Consider the following 15079-nt stretch of genomic DNA (forward strand, 5'->3'; position numbering starts at 1 on the left):
TTAAATCTCCTGATTGTGACAACAGGTGTGGCCAAAGAAACTTATATCTCTCATGATCTCACTTTGGAGTCTTTTGAGTCATTAAATGCTCTTTTGTTTTTTGATTTTTTGAATAAAACAAAGAAAAAGAATTGTGAGAGATCAAGTTTTAAATATTTATATACTAGACGGGCAAGGCCCGTGCTCAACACTAATATAATTAAATATCCTTAAATTGGTGGTCTTTAATTTTTGTCGCTTTCGCCTAATACCACAAGCCATTACACTACAACAGTTTAATTACATCTAACAATTCTCTCAATATAAAATGTAAGATTTTTGCATTACAGGGGATAATTCAATATTCATCGACTGATGCAATGGACATTAGCAGGAAGTCATGATTTGTTATATATGAAAATCGGATATCATAAGATAAGATAAGTACATTGTTTAGTATAACTTTATTGAAATAACATCTTCAAGTACATTTACATTTATCATTTCATATGAGCATGAGTTACAATCCCCTCATCTTAGTAGCCAACCTTTGCTATTGCAAAAACCAGATAGCAGGGAGGTATTTTGAAGTACCTGAAAAAAAAGGTAAAACACCAATCATCGACTAAGGAGGTTGAAAGGGAGTGGAATGCATAATGTTTTCAGAAACAATCAGAAAATTGAATAAGAGAATACGTTCAAATAACAAACCAACACGGGCTGAAATTAGAAAATAACCAACATTTAGTCTTGTAAACTAATCTTGTTTAAGATGATGAAGATTTTAATAAAATTTCAAGGCATCCCCAGCCAAATTAAAAATTGAACTGGAAATGGTGAAAGTAAGAAACCACCTCACAACAGGAAGATAAGTTGCACATAATAGGAAATTTGTAGTAAAGCTATTAGTAGATCACCCTTGCATCTACCACACTTAGTATAAGGAGAACCTTAGAGCAGAAAACTAAATAAATCTCTAGACCACAAGAAAACATGTATTGTTATTAGTTTAAAATTAAAACATATACTCAAGCATTCATCCATTCGACTCTCCAAGCTTAAATTATTTCACAATAGACTTTGAACTAAGATTACTAAAAACTTTATTCAGTGTACAGATAGTTCACTTTAAAAAGAAACTCTTTTTTCCCAAAAAGCTATGTAGTACCACATCCAGTTACTACACTGTATAAGAGTAAGCATTTTCCCAGGTTACTCACTTTGATAGAGACTTTATCATATCCAATACACCCAACAACACCAAAAAAATTCAAGATGACATATTTTCTAAATCAATGTCTTCGAAAGGGACAGAGTAAAATTGGATTAACAGTGAAATGCACATAAGGCTGCATATCTACTTACATGTGAATGTGCAACGTTGAAGCTACCAAAAAAAGCTGAATAATCTGCATATCATCTTCGTTACTTCATCCTCCTTAGTTCCCAATGATCAGGCCTCCCTACCGAGCAAAGTTGTACAAACATGATTCCAAAAACATCTCTTTTCCAGTAAGCAAAAGTCACAAAAATAAGAACGACACTTCCTGCAATCAAACAGCATAAAGACAGTCAAAAGGAAAATCTAACTTATATTATATCTCAAGCATGTCAATTCAAAAGTCTGACTGAATTGTAAGTATTTGAGTAGACTAACCTTTTACAACTTTTTCGCTAGTGTGGGTGGTTGACCTTTCAGCCTTGTGCTTGAAGAGTCAGATGCAGTAACTGCTTCCTCTATGTCTACCTCACTTGTGCTCAGAGGCTTCATTTTTTTGTTGTCCCTCTGATTAATGATAGGTGGAAAGATTGGTTCCCTTTCTACGTAGGACAAAATTGATACAGTTATCTGTGTGTCGTTCGAGCTTCTCCAGGATGACTTTCTTAACTGAATTCGGAACAGTCAATCCGATAATATCTTATGAACATGGTTAATGGACAAAAGTTGATTCTGCAAGCGGGAAGAGTCATTTCTTAGATTTAATAAAATATGTAACAAGCATGAAGCTGATGTGAACGCTTATATAGATAGTGTTTTGCATGGTAAAACTATTTAGTTATGGCTGATTTTTGTAGAAATACCGAATAAAAAACATATATGAAGTATAATACTACATATAAATAAGGGGCAACCTTGACCAAAGTTGTTTCAAATATATGTTCTATTGTCACGGAGAGCATCTTCTCAGCTATATCTCCGGAAATTACTGTTGTAATCGACCCACTGCCATCAATAAGATCAATTTGGAAGGTACACCTGGAACCATATTGAGTTTAATATTTGTACACATATGCTATATTTTGTGGAGATTAAATTTATATGTACGGTGAAAACGTAATACCGAGGCACTAATGTTGTCTGTTGATTACACTTTGCGCATTCAAATTCTCTTCTTTCTTTCGTGAGCTTTTTTTGTTTGCATCCTGAACATTCAAGCACACAAAATTTCTGCAGCTCATTTGAAATAAACATTTCTGCCTCAACATAGAAAACTCCAATATGTGAAGGAAGATGAAAAGCAGATGTATATTACTCTGTTTCATGAATAAATCTATTCACACCTAGATAAGTGAAACACTTACCGACGTCTGTGTTGAAATTTCTGCAATGGGGATAACTTTCTGTTGTGCAGGAGTTACTGCGAGAGACATTGATGACGCATAGAAGTTGGCTGATGCATAACTTGAAAGCATGTGTTTGTTTGTTTTTGCCCTATTGTGACACCAAATAAAGTATTCAATATGTTGTTGAAGGGCAAGTTAAAAAGTAAAGCTGAAAAGTTGGTACCAATTGATGAGCTCCAACGCCCGTGGGTAAGCAGGATTTATGTGTATTGTTGAGTTGAATCTAGTTTGCAGCAATAAACCTATAGGGCACAATGTATGCGTAATGTTGTGTTAAATAAAAATACGTAAGTAAAATATTTTAATATGTGCATACCTTGATAAGAAGATATTCCTACACTCCTTCCAAGGATTACAGGGAACTCTTCATCCTTTCCCATTTTAGTTTGGAGCCCAGTTCCTTCAATTTCTCCGAAGTCCTCCCATAAAGTGAGTAGAAACTATTTTTTCTAAGAGGGCGAGGAATGTAATACTAATTTTTTGAGTATCTATCATAAGGATATGCATATACTTCCAAAGGAAAATAAGGGCATATAATCTGAAATGAATGTTGTACTTACTGATTGTCAACAACAATAATCTCTCGGCACCTGTTTTGATTGCGACCTGCATATTTTGGTGGGCCACAACGTAGAACGACTAATAGTATGTCTGCTCGTAAGATATAAGGGAATATAACGAGTGCATACATGTATAAGCATATATAATTGCGCATGCTACTAATTGATAGGAGTGGTATACCAATTTCTACGGAAGAATGAGGAGTCATATGAGCGATGTGGTTAAAAGTTGTGATATTCAGCTTAGTTGATGGTGGGAGTGGTTTCTTATGCTCGTCAGTTGGCTTGACATGTTCGAATATAGTTTCTCTGTCGAGTACCCAATAAAACTTGTGTATTGGTTTGCCATATAAAGTGGGCGAAACTCGAACTCTTGCGGAGGAAATCAGATATGTCTCAGAGATTTGAAGATTCTCTGCATAATGCCCAATATCATCACCATACACAACGGTCCTAATTTGCTGCTCTTGTAGAGTTCAATATGTGTCTCAGATGCACGTAAATTATACTTCCATATAAAGCATATTATATATCCATATAAAGCAAATTAAATGATAATGTTGTAGATAAAATTACCTCTTCATCTTCCAAAATTAAATTTTGGAATCTGATTTTCTTCTCAGGACTTTTTCGCTCACGGCTCATGTCCACAATTTGGACTTTGGAAGTCCAATCTGGCGTGTCGGTTGTTATTCAATCGATGTTTAATCTTGGTGCCTCGTTTCTGCCAAATGTATAACTTTAAAATAGTACTGTCAGGAAAAGATATACATACAATTAATATCGCATGTCTATACCAAATTGAGTTCTTATTTTTCAGTGTGGTAAGGTAAGAAGTCCTAGGTAGGAAAAAAAGGAAACTTTCAGAAAGATTGCAGGTATCTTACGTCTGTATATACTACTACTTTGATAGAAGAACATAAATCATTTTTAGCTATCCAACTTCGACTTAAAAAGGATTCCAACATCACTCCCGAAAGGTTAAAAATGATGTGGCATTTTAAAAGGGTTGAATTTACCATCTTTGTTAAACTTATGATTCATAGTATAGCCTTATCCATTCTATAAATATCCATACCAGATGTTATATCTTATATCAACATATAATCAAAAGAGAGTCAAATATTGGTCAAGTTACTGAAAAAATTCATTAGAGTCAAAATATTGGTCAAGCTACTGGAAAAATTCATTAGATACTGGAAAAATTCATTAGAGTCAAATATTGGTCAAGCTACTATAAAAATTCAGGATGATAACACTGAATCTCTCCAAAACTGAACTTGTACACCCTGGAGATTCAGTTTACCTTATGAACCCTATTAAAGGAATTACAGACCCTTTCTACAAAAGAACAAAAATCCATATCCCTTTCTCTTTTTATTCCCCAAGTGTCATTATGTTAAGAGGATAAAGAAAGAGATTAACAACAAGTGTTACCATATAGAATATAGCGGGCCAGCAAGATATTCCTAATTGTTGTGGAGTTGCAACAGATCAGAAACAACTGTGCTTCAGATTATTGAAATGGGAAGCTGGACTACAATAAGAAATAACCAAATTTTGTATGAAGCAGAAAATACCTAGCAGACACAAACAGAATGAAGTATTTTAACAGGTAACTATCTCATTTCCCTTATATGGTTATTTGTGTGGTTCCAGCTTTTCGGTTGAAGCAAGTTATTTAATGTAAGTCGAGGGGACAGAGCATTAGCCTTCTTCAAACACAATAGTAGCGCAACCTTTGTGCATTTTACACTACTATTTGATCTCCTTTTCTTGGTCATAATAAGAAACTGGAAACTCTTTCAATCAACCAATCTTTTCTTGTAACCATTATTCAACTCTTTACTCGACTTTCTAGACTTGTAAGAAATGAAATAACAATAAACATGAATCGAATGCACATTCTAGAGATATAAGGTTATATCTAAGAGGAGGTGCCAGCTGATGTTTTCACAATGCTAGCAAAGTTTCTAAATATCATTTTCTCAAGTTATATATCCATATATTGTGTCGATCAGATGAGGCAGAAACTCGGGATTAACGCATGCAGAATCTAGTCTCGCTAAAAACTTCCCAGTAAAGAAACAAAAATAGAAGAAAATGCAAGGTGGTATATTTATAACAAAAGAAACCACACCAGCCCTAGTCTCGCTAAAAACTTCCCAGTAAAGAAACAAAAATAGAAGAAAATGCAAGGTATATATATATATATATATATATATATATAACAAAAGAAACCACACCAGCCCAAGAAAAATTATAAATCCAAGATGAAACAGAAGAGATAAAGAAAGGTAACTGAACCTTTTACCGTGTAACACCGCAATAGAAGACAACCTACTCCTGTAGCACTGCAGGTTAAAAGCTTAGACTAGTCAAAATAAAATTTTACAATGAAAATAAAAAACATTACAGCAACATCTAGATATGGCAATACAGTAATATTTGAGTCAGAGATTCAATAATCTCCATCTATAGTTAATTGTCCATGTTCAGAGTGGATGAATAATTTTTTTTGGAAATTCCTATAAAACTTGTAGCTCTCACTATAGCCAAAGCAAATATACTGCCAAACACTTTTTTCCTCCCTTTCTTTTCAATCATTGGGAGAAAAAAAAAGTAAGATGAACTGAAGTACATTGCTTAAGAAACTAAGGAGAAAAGGAATCACTGATGTCCATAAAATGTTATTAATGGAAGTATTATAGATTCACTGATAGCTATAGTGAGTCTATAATATCCTAGAGCAGATTTCTTATAAATTGCTACTATAATACTTCGAATGGCAGGAAATATCATATATCAATTTTTCCAATCCCCTGCATATTTCAGTTGGTCAATTGCTTATCAATGATCTAGTTTCAGCATAATATTCCAACTTTTTGTACCTCAGAGTATTATTTCAAAACGTTCATCATATGAGCCTCTTCAAATCGAGCTTGTTGCTATTGATTCAATGATTCCTATCGAGCATGGACAACGAGAATTAATTATTGAGGACATACAAACACGTAAAACGTCCGTATTTGAAATCCACTGATCCCATCAATTTTAAAACCTTTAATTAGTAATACTAGGAGATCTCTCAATCATCCTACTATACCTCGTGTCGGTTACATTTTAAAGTGTTTTCATATAAAAGAAAGTGTTCTTGGCATTAACTATTATTGAAAAGATAAAATGCTTACACAGTTTAGTGTGATTTAGAATCTGCTTTTAATTTATCAAACCATATATTGCACTTTGTCACTCTTAGATTAACCATAAATATTTGTTTTCCTGCATTTATAGAAGCTATCAGTACTTTAAGGTAGGAAAACAGAGATTTTTTATCACAATCAGTTGAATTAGACCAAAAAAATTGGAATATAAGCTAATGACATCAAACTAACTGATTAAATTTAAAAGGAGTGTCATTTAATAAAAGCAATGAAAGTTTTAATATCAACATATTCGGAAAAATCTTGAACAAAGGAAAAAAAACCCAATTTCTTAAACTGGTGTTGCCCTTTCTTTCTCTTCATAAAATTGAAAAATTGGAAGAAACCCAAGATTGCTATGAACCCCAAATTGCAAGTACAAAATTGTAGATAATTCATTATAGGCATATAATTCACAATTTAAATTAGGTATCTTTTAACTTGAAATTTTTTGGGGAAATTTATTCAAAGATGATGATGGAGAAACTCACCAAACATAGAGATGGTAGTGAAGAAGAGAGGAGTTGAAGTGTGCAGAGATAGTAAGCAGACATACAACAAAAATCAAAACAGGTTTAACAAAGGTAAAATAAAACTTGGAGTACCTAGCGTCACAGATGCAGATGAGAAGAAGAGAGAGTTGCCTGCATCTGTTACTTTTTTTTTTCTTTTTTTTTTTCTGGTTATAGAGATGAGAAACACTTATATACACTTAGTGGAAGCTTCTAATAACTCAGTTAAAATAAAAAATTATCCTTGAAAAATATTTTTATTTTTTTTATACCCATGTTCGTCCCCTGCCTTGTTCGTCCTAAACTCCCATTTCTATAATAGAGAATGATCTTTCAATCATCTTATATTTATGTGGGAGGTAAAAGATATCTAATAAAATAATCGAGATATATGAAAGTTAGCTCAAATATCATCGTAATAAAAGAATGAGAATTGAATCTTGCATTTTAATAATATATAGATACAAATATAAAAAAAAATTATATCAATGAAATACATCTTGCCATTAAACTAGCTAATGTAAATTATATGTTTATCGCCATTCTTCAAAAGCATTCAAATATTGACAATCTAAAATAAGGTGACAAAAAACCTTATTTATTTGCATTTTTTTTAGCATGTCTAAAGGGGTTTGACGAGTGCTTGTTATGTAGGCTTGAAGTTTAAAAACATAAATTATAACAAATAGTACTCTATTCAAAATCCCCGAATGAAGGTTCTAAGCTCATAATTCAATAAAAAGGAATAAACATTAAATTAAACTCAATTACAAGTGTTTACCTTATTCATAAACAAAATTCAAAATCCCGAACGAAGGTTCTGAGCTCATTATTCAATAAAGAAGAATAAACATTAAATTAATCTCAATTACAAGTGTCTACCTTATTCATAAACAAAATAAGTAGAAGTTACTCTTGAAAAATAACTAAGCTTTTAACTACGTGCATCATAAGTCTTTTTGTAATATGGGAGCCAGCAGTTAATATTAAATTAATTCTAAAAAATATGTACATAAAATATCTAGTTTTATGGAAAGGCCATGAGTTTACGTGCCCAAAAAATTACACATAATTTTGCACCTGCCGACAATTAGTTCTTAAATAATTTGATTATGTAATTTGTATATATAAAACTTAAAACTCTATACACAGGTAGTTTCTTTCTTTTCCTTTTCTGGAGGAGCGTACGTGGTGGACGACCAGTAAGGGCAGCAATCGATGACCATAGACTACAAAATAAGGTAAAACTGGACGGATTTAAGTTTTATACTCCTATATTATTAGTGTAAATATTTTTTCTACCACCTGGTTAATTATTCATATGGTATCTACAGGTAAGCCTCCTTAAAATGTGGTACAATTTAAATTTCGAAAAGAAGATATATTATCTGCTATAACATATAAAAGTGATTTGATGTTATAAAAATTGTTTGGACAACTACTAGCTAGTCTACTACTCCATGTGTGATGGGAAAAAAAAGTTTACTACTTCCTCTGTCATAATTTATTATTAACAATTTAATTTTAAACTTTTTATTTTACACTTAATAAGATGATTTATGGCCACATATCTGTGACTTGTTTTAGTAATAAATTTTTTAAAAAAAATCTTTTCGTTCTTAAATTTAGTATCCAATCAAATACCATACATAAGGAATACTTTGTACTCAAATATTTTCTTCCTTTATTCCATACAAACAGTTGCAATACATTGTCTAATGCAACATCCATCCAGAAACATAATGCTTAATTATTTGAAGAAACAAGTAACAATTTAAAAAAAATTATAATCATAACCATTAATCCTCAAGCACAATCTGGACGCCACCAATTTTGACAGCACTAGAACCATTCTTGGGCACAAAAGTCACTAACACATTCTCTTAATCTTCAACATCCAAATCCTCCAATAGCTCAGCTATAACCAATTTTAACTTTGTCTTACATTTCTGATCACTCTTGTCATGCTTATGATGCGGCACATTCACAAAACTTCCAGCAAACTCAGCCTTATCTGGCGAAATCAGGGTCTCATCTTCATCATTATTAATCAACACATCAAACTTAAAGAAAACATCAGTCTCCACCTCTAATCTTTCAACCACTAAAATCTCATCTTTCTCCTTCTTATTCCTCTTTTTCTTATTCAGCCTTTTCACCATGACTTTTATTACATGGTCAAGTTTCGTGGGAAAATTTCTTTTGGACTTGGAAAATTAATATCATCAGTTGCCCTGCTCATGGCCTCCGAATCCCTAGGACTTGGACTCGAATTTAGCCATGTATTCGTTACATCTTGATATTCATTCCGAGTCTTGTTGAATCCAAACAATCGCGAACCCTAATACGTATTATCTGTGCATTTTAATCATAAAATAAATGTGAGAATTATGTTAGTAATTTCTTTATTGATAATTCAAGGCCAAAGTTTGCTCGTGGGTTCTTTTTCCACTCACTTATCTTTTGTTCTTCATGAATGTCAAATGTCCCTCATAAGTGGTGGAAAGTCTTTCTTTCCACTTTATAATGAGAAGTCCTTTGTTGGGTTGGTAAATGGGTTAGAATAAGAGAGTGGTCTCACATACATGAGAATTGGGCTTCGTACCCAAAACGGGTCTAATTATTTTGCAGATTCATTCCATGGACTTTATTGTGCAGATTTGTAACCTCTGAATTAAGTGACCCATTATTCAAGAGTTAATGCCAATATTTATTTTCTGTTTGGAAGTTGTTGTGGAACCTTGGGGAGCGTACCAGCCTAAACGATTTGCACCGTGATCGGTCCAAAAATGCTTTCAAGGCAGTGGCTTGCTACTACACAACAATGATTTCATAATATTTTCTTGTTTTGATTGTTACTAATCTATATTGTTCTCAGTTTGGAGGGAAAAACATTTAGAAGATAGGAGAGAAAAGTGTGTATTGATTTTGATTTAATTCAATCATTACAAGTGGGTGGAGTATATATGATTGCAACTAACATGCAAGTGGCCATGATCTACACGTGATTATTTCTAGCTAATCAACTAACTTTAACTAACTCTTGAACCAACAAGTGCACTCTCTGATATACACGATATACTACTTGATATACTAAATATACTACTCGATATTCATCATATTCCAACACTCCCCTTCAAGCTGGTGGGTGTAAAAATATCAATAACTCCCAGCTTGGATAAGAGAAAATGATGCTGAGCAACTCCTAAGCCTTTGGTAAGCAAGTCTGCAAGCTGCAAGTTTGTGTTGAGATAAGTGGGATGAATCAGTCCACTTTTGTACCCTTCTCTAACAAAACGACAATCAATTTCTATATGTTTAGTTCTCTCATGAAATATGGGGTTAACTACTATTTGAATAGCTGCTTTGCTATAACAAAAAACATGTATTGGTAGGGAGACTGAAACTTGTAAATCCTTAAGTAATCCTAGCAGCCAAACAATTTCTGAAACTGTTGAGCCATTGATCTGTACTCAGCTTCTGTTGAGCTATATGTTGCTTCTTAGACTTTTATGAGATTAATGAACCACCAAGCTGTATAGCAAATCCTGTAACTAATCTCCTAGTGTTGGGGCAAGCAGCCCAATCTGAATCACAAAACAATGTCATCTCTGTAATAGCATTTCTACTCAGTAATACACCTAGTCCAGGTGACTTCTTCAGATATCTGACCACCCTCAAGGCTGCATCCCAATGTGACTTCTTGGGAAGTTGCATGAATTGGCTAAGCACTTGTACTGCAAAACATACGTCTGGTCTAGTGATAGTCAAATAAATCAGATTTCCAACTAGTGTTTGATAACTTACTGCATCGGTCAAGACTGGATCATTTGTTTGTTATTGACTTATCACCTATTTTCTTTACTACTTCATCATATTCCACATAAGTCAAATTTACATTTGCTTCTAATAGTGTAGAAGCTGGTTTAGAACCACCTAGGCCAAGCTCATTAATTAACTCAAGGGCATACTTCTTTTGATTGAGTATTATTCCATGTTTAGACCTCAGCACTTCTATCCCCCAAAAATACTTCAGAATTCCTAAATCTTTCACCTTGAACTGACTATGCAAGTAGCTCTTTGTCTCATTAATGAGTTCTGTGCTATTACATGTTATAAGCAATTCATCCACGCATATGAGCACTATTACCAACTTTCCTTTATTCTTCTTAGTGAACAAAGAATGACCATGAGTACTTTGTGAGTATCCTGTCCTCACCAAGGCAGTGGTTAACTTGATGTTCCACTGTCTTGATGCTTGCTTGAGTCTATACAATGACTTTGTCGGCTTGTACACTCATCTCCCCTTGTTTTTGGAAACCTTGTTAACATCCATTTTAATATAATTCCCAATCATGAGATGCTGCAATACTAATGACTGTTCTAACAGTAACCATTTTGGCTACTGGTGAAAAAGTCTCATAATAGTCTAATCATTCTCTTTGTGTGTATCCTTTTGCCACCAGCCTGACCTTGTATTTGTCCACCTCACCAGTAGCTTTCAACTTGACTTTATACACCTATTTAGAACCAATAGTCTACTTTCCAGGTGGTAAAGGAACCAGTTCTCATGTGTTGTTTTCTTCCAGTGCATCCACCTCCTTTTACAGGGCTTCTATTAATAAAGGATCATTAACAGCTTCTTTGAAGTTCTTAGGTTCTAGTGCTGCTAAGAAATATCTCAGCTATTCTTGATAAGTGGAAGGCAAATAAGAGTATGTGATATGGCTGGAGATAGGATAATGACACTATTCTCCTGGTTTAAGTGCCATAACATAGTCATTATGCCAAATGGGAGGCTTAATGGTTATGTTGGGCCTGGCATGTTGATATTGCTATTCTTCTGTATGATGGGCATCTGATCATCTATCACTTCATACTGGTGCAACAAAGGCGATTCCATGTTGTTTTCTGATGCTAAGGGCACATTTATAAGAGCATTAGTTTTTTCAACAACATTATCCTCTGATGATTCTTCAACACTGTCCACAGGTGCTATCACTTCATTCTGTGGCATGATAATGTGATCACTAGTAGGAGGGAGTAGAACAAGTTCAATTGTAGCTTGAGCATGCTCAGTGTGATCATAAGAGATATATGAGGTAGATAGAGCATTGTCATGGTGCTCATGGCCTTTTTTATATGAATTACTGTCACTCAAGAACATGTCTTCAACCTGTAAAGTAGTATTATCCTGTCTGAAAGGAAAAGTAGATTCTCTGAATGTCATACCCCTACTAATGAATATTATTATGGAAATCAGACCATGGAGTCTATATCCCTCTTGAGTTTCTAAATAACCAATGAGAACAACTTTTCTTGTTCTCTCATCAAACTTATCACCCCTAGGTAGTCTGCTGGCATAACAAACACAACCAAAATCTCTTAGATGATCTAGAGATGGTACTTTACCAAACAGAATTTCATAAGGACTTTTGCCTTCAAGGACTTGTAAAGGCAACTTATTGATCAAATATGTTGATGTTCTCACACAATCATCCTAAAAACAAATAGGAACTACACTTTGAAATCTCAAAGCTCTAGAAACCTTAAGTATATATTTATGCTTCCTCTGCATATTGCCATTTTGCTGTGGTGTATAGGGACAACTACTTTGATGAATGATACCATGTGAAGCAAGTAAACTACTACACCAAGAATTGAAAAATTATGTACCATTATCAAACCTCAATACTTTATTAGTGCTGCCAAATTGAGTTTTTATTAGACATAGAAAATCTTGTAATACAGTGATCACTTCACATTTAGACTGTATCGGACAAATCCAAGTATATCTACTAAAATCATCCACAATAGTGACAAACATATGCCTTTTATGATAAGTAGGCTTCTTATAAGGTCCTCACAAATCTGAGTGAACTAGTTGGAAACAAGCATCAATTTTGGTTTCACTAACAGTAAACTTCAACCTATGATGTTTAGCTAAGGGACATATCTCACAAGACTCTTGAATATTATCATCAACCTTGAACTTTATTGATGGAATATGATTCATTGCTCCTACAGAAAGATGACCCAATCTCATGTGCCAAAGCTGTCCATCTTTATTGTGAGAAACTAAAGAGTTGCTTGTTGTTGGTGGCTTCACTTGACTAGTGTCATGCAGGATGTATAGTCCATCTCTCTCTCTCTCTCTACTACCAATCCCCATTACCTTACCATTGAAGAGTCCCTGAAAAACACAAATCAGGTAAAAAGAAAATTGCATAACACAATTCCTTGGTGATTTTTGATACTGACAACAGTTTGAACTTGAAGTCTGGCACATGTAACACATTTTGAATAGTGTGACCACTTATAATCATAGCATTTCCTGCATGTGCTATATTTGACTTCTCACCATTTTGAATTTGTACTTTGCTACTTTGTTGTGCTTATAGACTTCTAAGTGTAGTTATGAGCTTCTTGCAAGGTGTAATGTGGTGTGATGCACCTGAATCTACTATCCATTCATATGTTACAGCATTGGCTAAAAAAATAAGATATGCCTGCCATGTTTGCTACAAAATTAGTAGGTGCAAACTCATCTAGTTTGTGCAACACTTCCTGATATTATTATGGTGTGAACAATCCTCCACTTCCATGTTGTGATCTACTTGATTCAGCAGTAGTTGAATTGGCAAAAGGCTTGTCTTGAGAAGCTTGCCCATTCTTCTTGTTGCTTTTAAAATCAGCAGGATAGCCAACAAGCCTGTAACAATCTTGAATTCTGTGTCATTTGTTGACACCCAATTTTGTCCCGCCTCTCCTCCAAAATACCTATTTACGCTTCTAATATTTTTAGAAAATTAAAAAATGCATATATTTATTTTTTTTACTATAATTATTAGCCTTTTATCAATACCGGCACTTCATTATTCTGTTACGGTTACTATTATTATTATTATCATTATTATTATTATTATTATTATTATTATTATTTATTACTATTATTATAATTCACAATTTTTATCATTTCGATATTTTACCAGCTTACGCATGCGCATCGCATTTATCTTTGCATAATTAAATAATAGTATTTATTTTACTGTGGATTTTCAAAAAATATTATTGCATAGCTATTATAACACCATATAATTTTATTACCCGAGTCCTAATAATCACACATTTTGTATTAAACAATATTTTGTCACCCTCGGTATATCGTTAATTAAAATGGGTCTTTTATTTAAATTTAGAAGCCAAACTATTACTTGCACTCAGTCCGTATTTTGATTTATCGGATTCAAAATCAAAGTCTAGTCAACTCATAAATATTTTTTACCAGCCCATATTTTGATCTCAATTTTTTAGAACAGTCCGTGTTTTAATTCGCTAGCCCATTCTTTTAATACCCGGTCTAAAATTGACCCAGTCCACAAATGGACCGGGTCTGACCCATTTTATTCAAAATAAGGGTTTCCCTTCATTTTCCTTCTCACCTCCGCGCCTCCGTCTCCCTTCCCCCCTTTCCTCTTCCTCTCCGCCGTCTCCTCCACCTCCCTATCGTCGCCTCCACTACACCATCGCCTCCACTACACCACCGTCTCCCCATCCCCTTCTCTGCCACTCCCTTTCCCTTTACCCCTAAACCCTAGCCGCCGCACACACACACCCCACTGTTTTTCTCCATCCCACGCGTCTGGCACCTCCACTACACCACGTTACCTCTGCCACCTCCACTTCCCACTACACCACGTTACCCTCACTGTCACCCCCCATTTAGTTTTGTCCCCCACGCCTGCCCTTCGTCTGCCCCCCCCCCCCCCCCCCCCCCCCGCTTCTCTCTCCTTCTTCAACACAAAAACCTAAAAAAAACCTATAAGTAGTGGGGGAGTGGGATCAAGAAAGGGGGATGTTCCATTAGAAAAAGACGGAAAAAAGCGAGTTCCTGAATCTCAAAAAATCGAAAAAAAAAAGAGTATTTTTTTTAGTCGCAAAAAGAGGCCGAAAATTAAAGCTCTGAAATCACAAGAAATCCCATAGACGAGATTAATTTTTTTTTAGCTGTGTTGTTCGATATCAAAGTCTAAGACCCATACCATTTTGTTCTGTTTTTGTCCTTAGCATCTGTCTAGATTCGAAGGGTGTAAAAATTCTTTTTTTTAGTATTTCGCAGTAGATTTAAAGTGTTCGAGGTTAGATCGAAACCTTGGTCTCACTTCGCTGCACCCGAAGGAGGTAATTCTCCATTCCTTAT

At 34.3% G+C, this 15079-nt stretch overlaps 1 pseudogene; it reads right to left on the reverse strand.

Moving 5' to 3' along the window:
* Positions 1-366: 366 nt before the first annotated feature.
* On the reverse strand, positions 367-3809 carry LOC132624579 (uncharacterized; annotated as a pseudogene).
* Positions 3810-15079: the final 11270 nt, after the last annotated feature.

The sequence above is a fragment of the Lycium barbarum genome, chromosome 12 (genome assembly GCF_019175385.1).
Source record: "Lycium barbarum isolate Lr01 chromosome 12, ASM1917538v2, whole genome shotgun sequence".
NCBI lineage: Eukaryota > Viridiplantae > Streptophyta > Magnoliopsida > Solanales > Solanaceae > Lycium > Lycium barbarum.